The sequence below is a fragment of the Thermobia domestica genome, chromosome 12, assembly GCF_964235325.1.
Source record: "Thermobia domestica chromosome 12, izTheDome1.hap1.1, whole genome shotgun sequence".
Taxonomy (NCBI): Eukaryota; Metazoa; Arthropoda; class Insecta; order Zygentoma; family Lepismatidae; genus Thermobia; species Thermobia domestica.
In genome coordinates this window covers 226,371,041-226,386,770 of record NC_137465.1, presented here as the reverse complement: position 1 = coordinate 226,386,770, position 15,730 = coordinate 226,371,041, and the positions used below count along the sequence as shown (strand labels likewise).

At 34.9% G+C, this 15,730-nt stretch overlaps 1 protein-coding gene across 4 annotated transcripts in view; it reads right to left on the bottom strand.

The window, feature by feature from the left end:
* Window positions 1-10,279, bottom strand: part of LOC145667070 (ABC transporter G family member 23-like) — a 128,529-nt gene extending 118,250 nt beyond the window's left edge. For all 4 annotated transcript variants that reach the window (XM_081734769.1, XM_081734770.1, XM_081734771.1 and 1 more), the window contains exon 1: window positions 9,931-10,279. The gene's annotated coding sequence lies outside the window, so the exon portion shown is untranslated. The remainder of the gene's footprint in view (window positions 1-9,930) is intronic.
* Window positions 10,280-15,730: the final 5,451 nt, after the last annotated feature.

Here is a 15,730-nt window from a genome sequence, read left to right as displayed (position 1 = left end):
CGAACCGAAGATCGAACCTCTGTAACTTCAGCAAAATTTTTGTGGTTCGGGGATCTAGGTTCTGTAACGTGAAAGCGTATGTCACTGCGCTGTTGTCACAATGAACCGTGACTTTTCTACCCAAAATATAGTATGAGAAATGCTCGCACAGAAACAATACTGCCAGCAATTCCAATTGGAAGATCGAATAGGAAACCTCATATAACTTTAATTTTCTACTTGCGTAGCCGATAACGAGAAGTTCTCCAGTATCATCATACTGAGCCAGATAGCCAGCCAAATTTTCTAGTGACGCATCCGAAAATAAATGAAACGGCTGATCGAAATTGGGTTGACTGAGCGCGGGAGGCTCACTCAACAATTCTCTCAACTGTTGAAATCTATTCAACAATTCCTCAGTTAGACAATATTTCTTGTCTTTCTTCAACAAATCGAAAAATGGCGCTGTTAAGGCCGCAAACTGAGGAATGAATTTCCTTCGCCAAGAGAGAATGCCCAAGAAAGATCTAAGTTTCTTCTTGGTTTTCGGTATCGGAAAGTACTTTATCGCTTCGTTGTGTTTGGGATTCGGCTTTAATTCCTTCCCATTCACAATGTGTCCCAAAAATAAAATTTCAGACTTGACGAACTGACACTTCTTGAAGTTTAGCGCAAAATTTCCAAAAGTTAGAATTTCAAAGAGTTGTTCTAAATGGATAAAATGTTCGTCAAAAGTAGAACTAAAACACATTAAATCGTCGAGATACACTACAGCAAAATGTCTAGTATCTAGTCCAAAATATGAGTTCATCACATTTTGGAAGATACTAGGGCTCGACTTTAAACCCATTGGTAGGACACATAAGACATATTGTCGACCTAAATATATAAAGCTTGTAGATGCGAAGGAATCCGGATGCAGTCGAATACCGTAATATCCCATTGTAGCATCCATGGAGCTAAAGATTTTAGCTCCAGAGATGCGAGTAAGAATTTCGTTAATGGGTTCGACCTGTATCTTATGACTTACAACCTTTGAGTTCAGTAATCTCAGGTCGATTACAGGCCTAACACCCCCTGAGGATTTTCGCACGCAATGAATTGGGTTGCGATAACTGCTGGGATGTTCTTTAGCTATCCCCAACCTTATCCACTTCTTCAATTCTTCCTCAAACTCTTTTTGCATAGCTTGAGGGATCGGATAGATCTTTCCGACCACAGGTTCTTGATCTGTCAATTCTATTTTATAAGGTTCGCATCGAATGGGTTTGGGATATTCGCAAAATAAGTGCTTGAATTTAAGGAGCAAATTTTCTAATTTCAATTTCGTATTATCATCTAAATCATCACGACTTTTAATATGTTCTTTAATTTCTAATTCCGAAATCTCACCATAATCCTTAAATTGTTCGCTAGAAAAAGAAAGAATTTGGTTAGGTTTACATGATTCAGAGTTAGTATCTAAATGAACAAGAAGTATCTTTGGATAGGAGATATCCAAAGTTACTTCTTCGTCATTATTATTTTTCAAGATTAACTTTCTGTTATGGCTATCCAACGTAACTTGAAACTTAGCGAAAAATGGCGAGCCCAATAACAGTCCAGCTTTCATGTCTTTCACGACAAAGACTGGAACATTAAAAAAGATTATCTTGTATATTTAGGGTCAATTCAAGCAATCCCTTCACAGGAAAATTATCTTTACCTGCAAACGCAGTCAAATGTACACTGGGCACTGGTTTAAGCTTCGCTGAACGGAAAGAATTTTGAAGGTTTTGCCAAATATTATAATTGAGGAGGTTCAACTCTGCTCCAGTGTCCAGGATACAGTTAATTTGCATCTTTCCCACTTTACAATCTATAGAAGGGGAAGGAAATATCTCGAAATCTTGTTTGGACATATTCCCTTCTTCCTCTTTTAACACAAAATAGGTTAGTAATTTTAAGGAAGACTCATTTTCAATCGACCCGTTTTCTTTTTCAAAAGAATAAAGTTTACTAACATTTGGTTTTGGGGAGAGAAGTTGGTTGGAGCAGCCGTCGTCTCCCCTCAGTGACGACTGCTCAACATGTTTTCCGAAACAACAACCGGATTTGTCGGTTCCGCAGTCACCGAAGGATACGGTGGACGTAAAGCGGAAGTGACAGTAGTCACAACAGGTAAGCTTTGGGGAAACGAGGAAGTTATCATCGTGACCGAAGGACCTGGCATCATAACCGGTTTCATGTTATTAAAATTATACATTCCCGGTACCGTGTAGGGTACTGGTACTGGTACACCCCCATACATCGGAACCGGCTGGATACCGTTCATGGGTCTAAAGTTATTATTTCTATTCTTTTCCCATGCCTGTTTCTGATTTCGGTTTCTTTTCCAGCTATTACGGGATGATCTCCCGTTGAAATTTTGAGGTTTGTTTCCAAATTGAAAATTTGAGCTATTTTCTCTTACGCTACCTTCATTGCAGATCGGCTCCGTTTGCACTGCATTGTCGGTTCGATTAGTGTTATTAGGTAAAAAGAATGTTTTTCTAACCTGTGGTTTCCTAGGTGGAAATTTCGAACTACCCTGATTTCCTAAGGAAGGAGTTGGACTACATTCTAACTCAGCTATTCGTAGCATCAGGTCTTGCACTGTGCTGACTGAACCTAACTTCAAAATTTTTGCTTCTTCCTCAGGAAGGCAATCTAAAATCAGATCCTTCAACTCCTGATCTGAAGGTGAAGTTACTATCGAATTATATCTTTCGACAATATGCCGCACAAACCCTAGCAAGGAAGAATGTTTCGATTTGTCATATCGTAGCGAGTAGAGGTGGCGCTTCTGTGCCCTCTCTAATCGCTCCGATATGTATTGCAGTTTAAAAAGCCGCAAAAAGTCAGGGAAAGATTTTATCTGCGAAGCAACACTATGATACCAGATCTTTGCAGATTTCTCTAAAACTCGTCCCACTATATACATCCTATCCCTATCCGTGAGAACATACATGTTCATTGTATGTAAAAGATCATTTAGGAAGAATTTCGCCATTCCCTGGGTCAATTGCCCATCAAATTTTGGGAAATGATGCAATTCCTTCAGATAGGTTCCTGCACTTCTTTTATACGAAGGACTGTTGTCATCTTTTCTATATTCACAATCTAATTTAGGTATACCCTCGGTTTCATGATTATTAATAACAAGATCTAACGGAGGACACCGCTCAGTGCATGTTTCACAACGCGATTCTTTCTTTCTTTGTCTCATTTTCTTATGTTTGTGTGGGGGTTTATTCCTAATTTCTTCCACATCGGACGAGGAGGACATCTCAGTCATATTTATAATTTCTTTAAATCGACTTTCATCTAATGTTGGAACTGAAGGTTCCCTATCATCTTGATGACCTCGGTTACTAGCCATCAAATTCTCTTCAAGAGGAAAGTTTTCATTATTTACATTTATATCACCCGACTCGAGTATTTTTTTTAAAGTATCGGTGTTCCGCTCACATCGTTCCCGATTTTGACGATATGCGTCCACCATGTCACGTTCTAACATCTTTATCATATTCACGGTATGTTCGTTTACATCCCGGAATTTCTTATAGTCATCAATTTGTCGCTCTTTGACACCTTTCAATTCAGATTCAAATTTGGAAGTTATATTCCCGAATTGGGTTGTCAACACTGACACTTCTTTAGTAGTAGCTTCTAATTTACAATTCACATTTTCATTAAATTCACTAACATCTACAGTTACTTTATCTAAATCTAACCTAAGACTAGTCATATCCTGTTTTACATTATTTACTTCCATCATACAACTATCGCGTACATTTTCTACGGTTTGTCCTAAATTAGTTTTTGTCTCATCAATTTCAATTCTTAACTTAGATATTTCAGTTTTTAATTCCCCTTTTACTGATACAAAAGATTCTTTCAAGGACGAAATTTCGCTACTCATCTTATTTAACTCAGTTTTCATTTCTGCCTTTAAATCATTTTTGTTAACGGTCATCTGATTAATCAGTTCTACTCTTACTGCTGAAACCTCAGACTTTAATTCCTTCCGTACCTCAGAAACTTCAGACTTTAGTTCCTTAATTATGTCCACTAACTTATCTAGAAGCGGACCTCCACCAATTTCAATTTCTGGAGCAACTTTCTTTGGGTTTTGTGTACGTCTCACTTCTTCCCCGTCTGATTCTACAGATTGTTTACCTACACAAGTTGCACAATACCAATTTTCCTCTGAGTGTCTCAACACTTCTTGTTCCCTTTCCGGTATGTTTAAACAATTCATATGGTACCATTTGTCACAACTCTCGCAACAAATTGCAATCGCGTTCTCAACACTATTTGCACCATTACAACAACTATATTCTTCAGTCTCATGCATTATATCTGTTTCACTCATTTTACATCATATTAATTGGGTCACGCGTTTAGCAACTCATCATCGTTATCTCCACTCATTATTTAACTTTCATCTCGGTTAGCACACAAAACAGAATACTCTATCAAGTAAACAAATATCCCGAAGCTGAAGTCACCAATTTATAACACATCAGCTTCACATATTAACACAAATTATCAAATAAACAAAAATCCTAAAGCTGAGGTCGCCAATTTGAAACATCCCGTTTTACGGTCATAAAAATCAAAAATAAAATAATTTATAACAAACCGTTTTCTTTGGTTATGTTAGCTAAAAAAAAAAATTTCAGTTCAAGCATGCGCAACAAATTTTATCAAAAGATCCCAAATTCTTGTTAAGTGGCTAATCAAAATGAAAGACGACTCGACGTTATTAACTTACATTAAATGAGAAAAAAAAATAAATCTTACATATGCTTGACTCTATGAGCAGTATTCGAAATTATAAAATTGAGATTTGGTCGTGATTGTTTATTTGTGCCAATCAGTCAACAGTTACATTGTAATTAACAAGAGCAACAGAATAAAGTCTGTTAAATATTTGCCTACATCGCAGTGCATTCAAACACTTACGATATTATGTTATTACATTGGCTTAACTTCAACCTTGTATCAATTTTCACATTTCCATATCTATACAATATATATATATTCAGTTCGTGATCACTTAAAAAAAATAACAGTCCATATGCTCTAATTATTCATTTAACAAAACGACATTATCATTATTAAATTATTACTAAATAGACGTTCCCGATTCATAACCCTGCACATATCATTTGAGTTAGGCGACAACATAAGCCTACGTGACTGCTACTACCTTCTCATTGTACTTTAAAACAATCAAGTAGCATGTATCAATCGTACATAATACATCTACACAAACAAAAAAAAAAAATCTACTATTAATAAGATGATACATTTACAAATGAAAAAAAAATGCTCTACTTCTAGCTCTCTACGCCAGGGTTTACGTATTATTTAAACTTGAACGTCATTATCAACATTATTATCACTTTTAAGTTCACAACATAATGTCATTAATTTTTCAAGAGCAATGGACACATAATAAGTTTCAAAATCGTGTTTAAGATCGACAAATTGACTAAATCTAAGTACGTATTTACTTGTCAGTAACGTCGAACATCAGTTAACCACGTTGACTTTCGATGAGGCAAATATGTAAGAAATCCCGTAACATGTGACTGGCACCATTAAACTGAATATATGCCCAAGACAGAGTCTTGCACGGAAGCATATTCGAACAGAATTTTAAATATATCTGAAATCTGCATAGATCAAGTATGCACCTTCATATCATGAAACAACGATGGACGAAATCATTTCAAAATATAATTCCTTAACTTACATAAAACCCTAACCTACGCAATTTGAAATACATGAGAGGAAAAAAAAAATATATCACGAAACAAAATAATAGGACATTATTCACGGTGAGCACATAAATTCAATTTACATAACCTAAGCAAACGATCAAAAACATGTATTTCCCGCAATATCGCAAGACAAAATTAATAGCACATTATTTAACAGTCAGCACACAATTGAAATATAATTTTCCCGAAATATATCACAAGGCAAGATAATAGCACATTATTTAATCATCAGCACACAAGTTCAATCTAACTAACCTAAACAAGCAATTGAAATATAATTTTCCCAAAATATATCACGAGACAAAATAATATGACACTATTACCTAACCTAAACAAGCAATCGAAATATACATTTCCCAAAATATATCACGAGACAACATAGTATGACATTGTTTAATAGTAAACACACACTCTAATTTCCTAACCTAACAATCAAAATGGCTGTATATCGTGGGACACGTTCAATTTAAATCTTATCTAACCTAAACAACCTAAACACATTATTTAATAAAGCACTCGTTAAGAATGACATCTCAAAGTGAAAATATTACTTAATCTAACCGTCAAGAAAATCGTATCAATTCTCACATGGAAAATATTAGCATCAAGCGGTGCGCTTAAAGTAAAGTTCACCAACAATTTTTCAATGTTGATCACATACTTTTATGATATCATTCTGTTGAGTGTAACGAGATGAGCTGTCTAAACGCGTAACGCCTTTTTACTTTAATTACACATATTTATGTCGAAGCACTCCATTTGGTGAATTAGTGAGTCTGTTTATGATCGGAACAAGAAGAAAGAAAAATAAGATAAAATGGATGGATGTTACCCAGTTGGCTGAGGTTCCTTCCTTGTCACCTGGATTCCTGGCTTCACAGGACAGAATAGGTTAGCAAACCTATTTAGCTACACGTTGCAGGTTATCTCCTCGGATATTGGTTCCAAGTCCTATTGAATATGGGACTTGGTCCCTGTATTTGACGAGATGATCTCCAACTACTTACTTCCTACACATTACGCTATCACTCGTAATGGCGGAAGTAACACTCGATGGCTTTAACCAAAATCGTTTTATAGAATTCTCATTTCTGTCGGTTCCTCAGTGTTTCTTTTTCTCCCAAACTAAGTTAGGTTTTCCAATAAATAATTTGTAATAGGTTAACGTCCAAATTTCTACACTTTTGATCACAAAATTTCTGTTTTTGAAGAACCGACTTAAGCCATCATCCTTCTTATTTTAAGAACGGCGTTTTTTTTGCGTCATCACCTTCGCTTTACCAGACCTTAATAAACGCGGTTTTCAATATTATATGTTCAACTGTAATTAACACAGTTTTACCATAATTATATATCGATACAGGAATCTAACCTTAAAGATCACGAATATTTATATATATTTCTAATTTCTAACTTACTGGAAACTATATTTATTAATTTTAAAAATAAGCACTTACTTCTTCCTGCTCATTATTTACCAGTCGCCCCGGTAACTAAGAATTTTAACTGCGTTTCAATCCGCCATTATTAGCATTTCGTTTTCTCTAATAGTGATTCGAACGCCCTCTTGTGGCCGCAATCGAAATGATCGCTATGCTCTTGACAAAAGAATGACAAAGAGCAACAGCGGAAAATGACCTGATCAGTAGAATTGTCTTATGATCGAAGTTTCGGATTGATATTATTATGAGGTAAAGTAAATTAAGGCAAATGGAAGTAGAGTAACATATAAATCAAATTTTCAATATATTCTAACCTAAATGGAATTATTACAGTACCGCGAAAACATTGTAGAAAGAAAATAATTCGCAATTTTGTGATAAACTATTGGTGTGTTTACGTGTGTTTTGCGTATCGCATATAAAACTAATAACTCTTTTGTGCCATTTATTTCATTGACAACAAAATAAACTACCATTAAAACGAATCTTTGGAGGCACTCGGGTGCAGTTTTAAAATACACGAACCAACTTTAACGCTGCATAAGCAACCGGTAAACATTTCAACACGGGTAAACATTACAATCCGGGAGCCAATTCAAATAGAATGTAACGACCATCAATCGGTCTGTTACATAAGCTCTGCGGAGCTTCTAACCCGTTAAATCACTTTTTGAGTATTATTTTAATTTAATAAGTGTTATAAAAATGTAAAAAAAAAAACTTTCCTCGGGCCGGGTTTGAACTCACGCCAAAAGAGACTTTTCTTAGTAGCATATAGCGCTATCCCACTCGGCGACGAAGTTTGGATCGTTTGATTTCTGCTATTTCAATGCAATGTGACAAGAAGTGGATAACGCCAACCAATCAGAACTGTGTTTCTCGTTTCTACTTCCGGGAGCATTACTCTCCTTAGCTAGTCCTGGTTTGACGATCTCTGTTCTACAGTAATCAATGTAAGAATAGGAAACGGTTGGTTTGAATATCACTTCCGATTTGAATATCTCCTTTATCAACCAACTCCATTCATAACTTTGCACTTCTACAGCCTGACCAAATTTGGAGGTGATCTATCATTACTAGGCCCTACCTGAGTTTTTTTTTCTCTCTCTCTTTCTAACAGATGGACTGATGAACACACGGATATAATAAATACGTAAAAGAGTTTTGGTATATCAATCTACTTGAAAATTGGTAGATCAGAGTGTCTACTGAGTTTCATTTTCAAAATTCCAGGATATTTCCAATATATTGAGTATAACTATCACCAAATTCCAGTACCTGATTGATTGTTTACAATGATTTTTTAAAAAGTTCTTTAGGAATTATCATAGTCTTGATGATTTCTGGTTTGTAATTGTTTTACCATCAAAAGAATATTTTAGTTTTAATAAACTTAGTTAACCTTGATTTAAAATACAATGATTTTGTAACATTTTTAAAGCGCCTCCCAACTCCTCTCACAGTCCTCCACTCCACCCATTGCTTTAAATCACAAAATGTACACAACTCTTGCTTTACAATCTCAGTGGATACAAAATTGTTTCTAAGAGTATTAAAACAATTGGAAAAAGTTCTGATCTATGAAATTGATCACATGAGTGCAAGTGACCACAACAGTGAATCGGAACAAGATGGCCCATGGATATATTTTTCGATCTTCTAAATACATGTGCAATTATTGCACTTTGCATCCTGAAATTCAATACCAGTTCATCTTAATTGCCATGGAGGATGAGGTTTTTTTTTTTCGAGGATATCGCGTCGAAAATGATTTAACCTCAAATACAACCTAAGTCTCTATTACCCAAGTTCCAGTTGAAATTAGGAAAACGGGCCGATTCCTACTGTTACCTGCTGCTGAGGGAGAGGGAACTGTCAATTTTGAAAAGTCATCATTCCCCAGAGGACGTTGTCATATCATGCCTGTGGAAGAGGAAGAGAAAAAACAGGCAATATTTAGCAGAAGGGGTCCAGCAATTGTTTCTAAAATATGTTACAATTTCGGTAGTTTCTGTTCACATTAGGTTACTTTGGGTTAGTTCAGGTTAGTTTAGGTTAGGTTAAGTTAGTTTTGGTTATGTTATGTTATGTTATCTTAGATTATATTAGTGTAGAAGTCCAGCATAATTCTACCAAAAATTATAGAAATTCGCTTATTTCTACTAATATTAGGTTAGTTCAGGTTAGTTTAGTTCAGGTTCGGTTACGCCTAAGTACTTGCATCTTTCATTTCTCCCTTATATTTTGTATTTTGATACGTATTTCTGGACACCTTCTGCTAAACATTTACCGAAAAAACTACAAGGAAGAGGTTCTTGAAATATAAGGGATGAATGTTTCATGAATGAAGAACATCTCAAAGAAAGTGTAACATGTTTGGAATCAGTCTAATAATCATGAAAAAAGTCCGTTATATTCAGTAGAACACTGTGTATAACCAAAACTATAACTTGTAATTAACATTTTATCAAGTAAGTTAAAGAATCGGCATTTAAAGATGATTTTACTTGTTCTAAACACATTTTAATATGTGGGTGACACCTGTCACACGCGCCTAATTGTGCAACACAAGCATATGCTGAACCTACTCATGCATTTTTATTCTTTCTCTGGGAACCTGCCTTTGCTTTTGTATGTGCATTTACTCTACGAATACAATGATTATCACTAGCATAAAATAAAACAGTCCGTTTTACCAGCTTAGAAGCTTGGTATTAATAAGGTCATTATGCAATCCAGCTTCTTTATCCAGTGACACGAATCACATGATATAGTGAACCAAAATCCACTCTATATTTCTCGTACTCAATGCACAAAGATCAGATATAGATGCACTCTTAATTGCGGTATTGCATATATTCAAATGACGATAAACTTGTTTCCATTACTGTAGTGAACTGTTTTATTATTTTACACCCGATATTTCCATTTTTATAGGTAATTCACTTTATTGCTATCATGATTCATTTACAAGATCGAACACACACACATAACAGAAAGTAGCAAGTACATTTATTTTAAATTACTCAATAGAAGATACCGCTATTCGCTTGTTCAGACACATATATATCTTTTCTTCTTCTTCTTCTAAAAGGAAGGAAGTCTTTTTTCGCTGGCGCCAAACTTTGTTTGTGTCTCCATTTCCACTAACATATATTATTCTGTTAAAGATTATAGACTTTTGTTCTATTTCTTTAGTTTTCCGACTTTTCCCTTCTTTGTGTGATTTTCTTGTCTTCCTTCTCTTTCTTTTTTCAGCGTTTCTTTCAGATTTCTTTAAAATTTGTTTTCTTCTTATAAATAATATTATTCTCACAAATTACTACAATATATTATTTACTTAAGGCACAATTAATTGTTCATCGAATTGTGTAATGCCAAGGGCGTAATTTAGGAGGGCAGGTTTTTGAAATAGCGTATATTTTAATCAGACTATCGTAATACATCACTGGTTACATCGGTGAAGACTCTTGTTCCCCTTCCTTATACCTGCAAGCAAAACTTCAAATGACACTACTTTTTAGAGCTAGTATATATCTATATCTATCTATCTAATATATATATATATATATAATTTGCAGAAGAGGCAAGTAATCAAAATATATGGTAATCTTACCTATGACATCTACAATAATGTTCAAAAACGTAATGCAAAATGTATGGATTTAACGTTGTAATAGCCCATAAGCAAGCCATGATGAACTAAATTGCTATGTGAATGCAATATGTTTAATTATGGTCCGTAACGATAGATGCGTCCAAAAGCTGACCGAATGCAAGGCACGTATTAATATGAGGAATGGATTTTTTCCCCTTTTCATTGTTTACTCCCTTTAACGCAACTGCTCTCTACGGACCCCCTTACCCTATCGTGCGGGTTCACCATTTTTGCACTGCCCTTCCGCGGTTTAGATACAGCTCTTATTTGGTGGCCACCTAGCACAGGTTGCTTAGTGTTTTTAATTATCGTTTTTGAGCATGCTACATTTATACCCACAATGGTGAAGCCATTTCAAAGTGAATCTGCACCTAGTAGTGCAATTCCTCTAATATGAATCAAGTTATAAAGTGCTAGAAATCGATTTCGTGATAAAAAAAAAAGAAGTACATAATTCATGAATTCAAATACAGCTGTGGCGTATCTTGAAACTTTCAGCGTATTTACCGCAATTTACCTAGGTATATCCGATAAAATGTTTACAATGTAATAACATTTCTCGACAGTCTACGTATTATATTTTGATATTTTATAACACATGCATAAACACTTTCTTTGCAAAAATAATGTATGGCATATACTATAAATTGTAAGTTAAGCATTTTACTTGAAGCTATCAAGCCGCAATCAGAAAATAAATTCTGAAGGGATGTAACTTATTTATTTTTAAAAAGTGAAAAAAAAAAGACATTGAAATTGACTTAGAGTGGAGTTTTCTATATTGCAAATTTAAGATATTTCTTGTAGGGTTCCTGTCGCAACACTTAGGCGAACTCTTCCTAGATAGGCCTTGGATGCTCTTAACTAGTGTTGCCAACAGTCAACGAGAAAAAGTGGCTAAAATCAACAGCTAAAAATGGCCAGAAGTGGCTGCAAAAACCAACCTATGGGTTGATAGAAAGCTAAATAAATTTGGTTCCTATAATAACATAAAACTAAAGCAGAACTCCCCAACAGAAATAAATATCATCATCTTCTTCTGTGGTTGAGCCGAAGCTTCTTTTGCCTCGGTTGCTTATACCGGGCTGCTTTTGTTTCAGTTATTTGCAAAACTGTGGCTGACATTTTGTATTAAAAAAAATAATAATAAAACTTTTGCATACTGCGCAACACAAGCCTCACATTTAAAATTGAAGAAAGTGTTTTTTTGTTTTCAACCTGTTCCTGACTCATTTTTTTACAACTTTAACCTGGTTGAATACACGTTTTACTTCCGCATTCGAATTTGGAAGCGTTAGTACGGAAAAAGTTCAACGAAACTAATTCTGAAAATGGACTCTGTTTTTCATCATCTATGTACTGATTAACTTCTTGCAAAAAAATTTCAGTTGAAGACCCATTTCATAAGATTTATGTTTGCCACTGATTTTCAATGTTATCGATACTATCTTCAAATCGCAAAATGAAAGCTAAAAATAAATCAGTGCAAGATCGTTTCACTGGTTTCAAATCCTCATTGACACTGAAATGTGATTCTTACCAATCCAATAAGACATCCAATACCTTATCGTGAAGAATACAAAATTAACTCATCACGATATTTATAAATACACATGGGTCTCGCCAGATGGAGGAACACACAATCAAATTGGCCACGTCTTAGTAGATAGAAGAAGATAGTCTAGCATACTTAATGTTCACTCGTTCAGAGGACCCGACTGTGACACTTATCACTATCTGGTAGCAGCGATAACAAAAGAGAGAAATTATCGTTGAATAAAGAGAATATTCAACATCTGAAAACAGAGAGGTTTAATTTAAAGATTAGAGGAGAACTAGGCGAGAGCGGAATACCAGATTGAAGTGTAATAAATTCTTGTTTTTAGAAGGTTTTGAAAACTCTAATGTTGAGGATATTTGGGTTCAAGTTAGGGATAGCATTAAAATTTCATCAAGCGAAAAATTATGGCACGCTTAAATATGTAGGAACAAATCATGGTTCGACCAGGATTGCACCAAATTAACGGAGAAGGGAAAAACAGAAGAAACTGCGTTGACTACAAACTCCGAACGATATAAGTACACTAAATTTCGTTGATAAGATAAGATAAGATAAGATAAGATAAGCTTTATTGTCATTAAACAACATTTGTTGTAATAGACATTGTCAAATATAACATATATATATATATATTTACAAGTTTTATCACACTACGAGGCAAGTTTTATGAGAACTTCCAAAATGTTTAGGAGAAATAAACGCGATTATTTGTAAGCTTAAATTAATGAACTTGAAGATAATAGTGAAAGAAAAAGATCGAGATATGTGTTCAAGAGCATGAATGAATTTATGAAAGGTTATCAACGTCACGTGTATATATTAAAGAGAGACAACGGAACAATTCTTACTGATACCGATATATACTATAGTATCTTGAATAGATGGAAAGACTTCTTTGATGATTTGCTTAACACGTAGCCAAAAACTAATGTTCATGGGGAAGTAAAATGCTCAGCAGGACCATAAATTTCAGAGATTAGCCAAACAGAAGTAGAAATTGCTATAAAGAAATTAAAGAAACACAAATCTCAAGGTGTAGACGAAATTCTGGATGAGTTAATTTTAGCTAGAGTCAAAAAATGTGAACAAGATACACAAATTCATTCTCCTATCTGAAATAAGGAGGAATTATCACAAAAGTGAAAAGAATGAATCATTGCTTCAATTTACAAGAAAGGCGACAAAGTAGTTTGTAATAATTTTCGAGGCATTTTTCTTGTATCAACATCCTATTAAATCCTCTCAAAGATTGATCCCATATACGGATGAAATTATTGGAGATTATCAGTGTTGATTTAGACGAAATCAATCAACTACGGACCAGACATTTACCATTCGACAAATACTCGAAAAGAAATGGAAATATAATACCCCCATACATCAATTATTTATTGATTTTACAAAGGCTTACGATTCTATTAGGAGATAAATATTATAGAACATTCTTGCAGCATTTGGAATACCGAAAAAAAAACTAGTTAGATTAATTAAGATATGTTTAAACGAATCCCAAGGTAAAGTCCGAGTAGGAAAACTCTTCTCCACGAGCTTCCTTGTCGATAATGACCTCAAACAAGGAGATGCGTTGTGGACATTATTATTCAACTTTATTCTCAGACGCTATAAGGAAAATCAAAGATAGCAACCAGGTCCTAGAGCTGAATGATATTCATCAGGTTATGGCGTATGCTAATGATGTAAATCTGATAGGAAAAGATAGAGAACAAGAGGAATAAGTACAGAGACATTATTAAATGCTTGCAGGTTTAGAAGTAAATGCAGAAGAAACTAAATACATGAAAGTTCACTGGGATGGAAATACTGCATATTATAGATGCGTCAAAGTATCAAATAATATTTTCGATAAAGTGGATACTTTCAAGTATCTAGGACCAATATTAACAGGTCAAAATCATATCCACGAAGAAATTAAATGTCGACTAAAAGCAGGGAATTAAGGATGCGCACGAGACGAGTCGAGACAGAATTTTCCTGACAAAATTCGAGTCGAGACACAGCTCTTCCAATAGAGAAGAATACATTTTTCGAGTCGAGACATCACTTTTACCGCACATTTTCGAGACGAGACAGCCTTAAATCTTGTCTCATGCGCATCCCAACAGGGAATTCGTGCTATTATTCGGTTCAAAATCTTTTGTCGTCACGAATTCTGTCGAGAAATTTGAAGCTAAAATATATATATATACAGTATAACCTCGTTAACAAGAACTCGCTTAAGCCGAACACTCGGTTAGGACGAACAAAATTTCGGTCCCGGCATCGCTGTACGTTATCTTATAGGAAGTTTTATCGGTTAACACGAATTTCGGTTAGCACGAATTACGAACTAATTTTTAGTCCCTTGAGTCAGTAAAGGTGTTCATTTAACACGAACTTTCAGTCCTTGGTTGTTGTTTTTTTCAGATCATTTTTCTTACTTCAGATTTCACTCCGGATCAGTTTTTGTCATGCAGTATTTATACAGACGAAAATTGCCTTGTAAATAAGAGAAAAACCAGAAACAGGTATTTTTCCTCTCTTATGAGGTGTTGATTCTGTTCTCCGTCATGCGCTAAACATGCAGGTGCTTGGCAGACGAGCTGGCGACAGCTCGAGACAAAACATTTTCTCTCCCCTGTAACTCCAAACTGGTGACAGCAGTCATAAATACCTTTCCGTTACTAGCGGTACCTAACCTGCTAGCGGAGTTACCAATTTTATAACTTGACCTGGATTTTCTGCGTGGAAACTTTTTTTTTTTAAATCTTCGAAGATAGGATAATAAGCTTACTGTAGTGTTTTCACTTTTCAGAGGACGGTACCGAGACCGAAACTAGTCTCGATCTCGATCTTAATTCGAATTTGTGACCGATCCGTGCTTTTCAAAATCGAGACGAGACCGAAACTCCCAGTCCCTTCTCGATACAATTCTGTGATTGGTATCAAGACGGAGAATAGTCTTGGTATCGTCTCGAATTTGGAACCGAGACGAGACCGAAACTACTCAGTCTCGTCTCGATACCATCTCTAGTGTTTTCTATGACATACATAATATACTGTAGTGGTATATATAGTCTGTATAATGTAGTGCGTATGTATGAAGAAAATGTATTCGAATAATAAAATTTGGGTCCCCGGTTAACACGAATTTTTTTAACACGAACTCCTGATTTTTCAGTCCCTTGGAATTCGTGTTAACGGGGGTTTACTGTATATATATATATATATATATATATATATATATATATATATATATATATATATAACGATAATCATG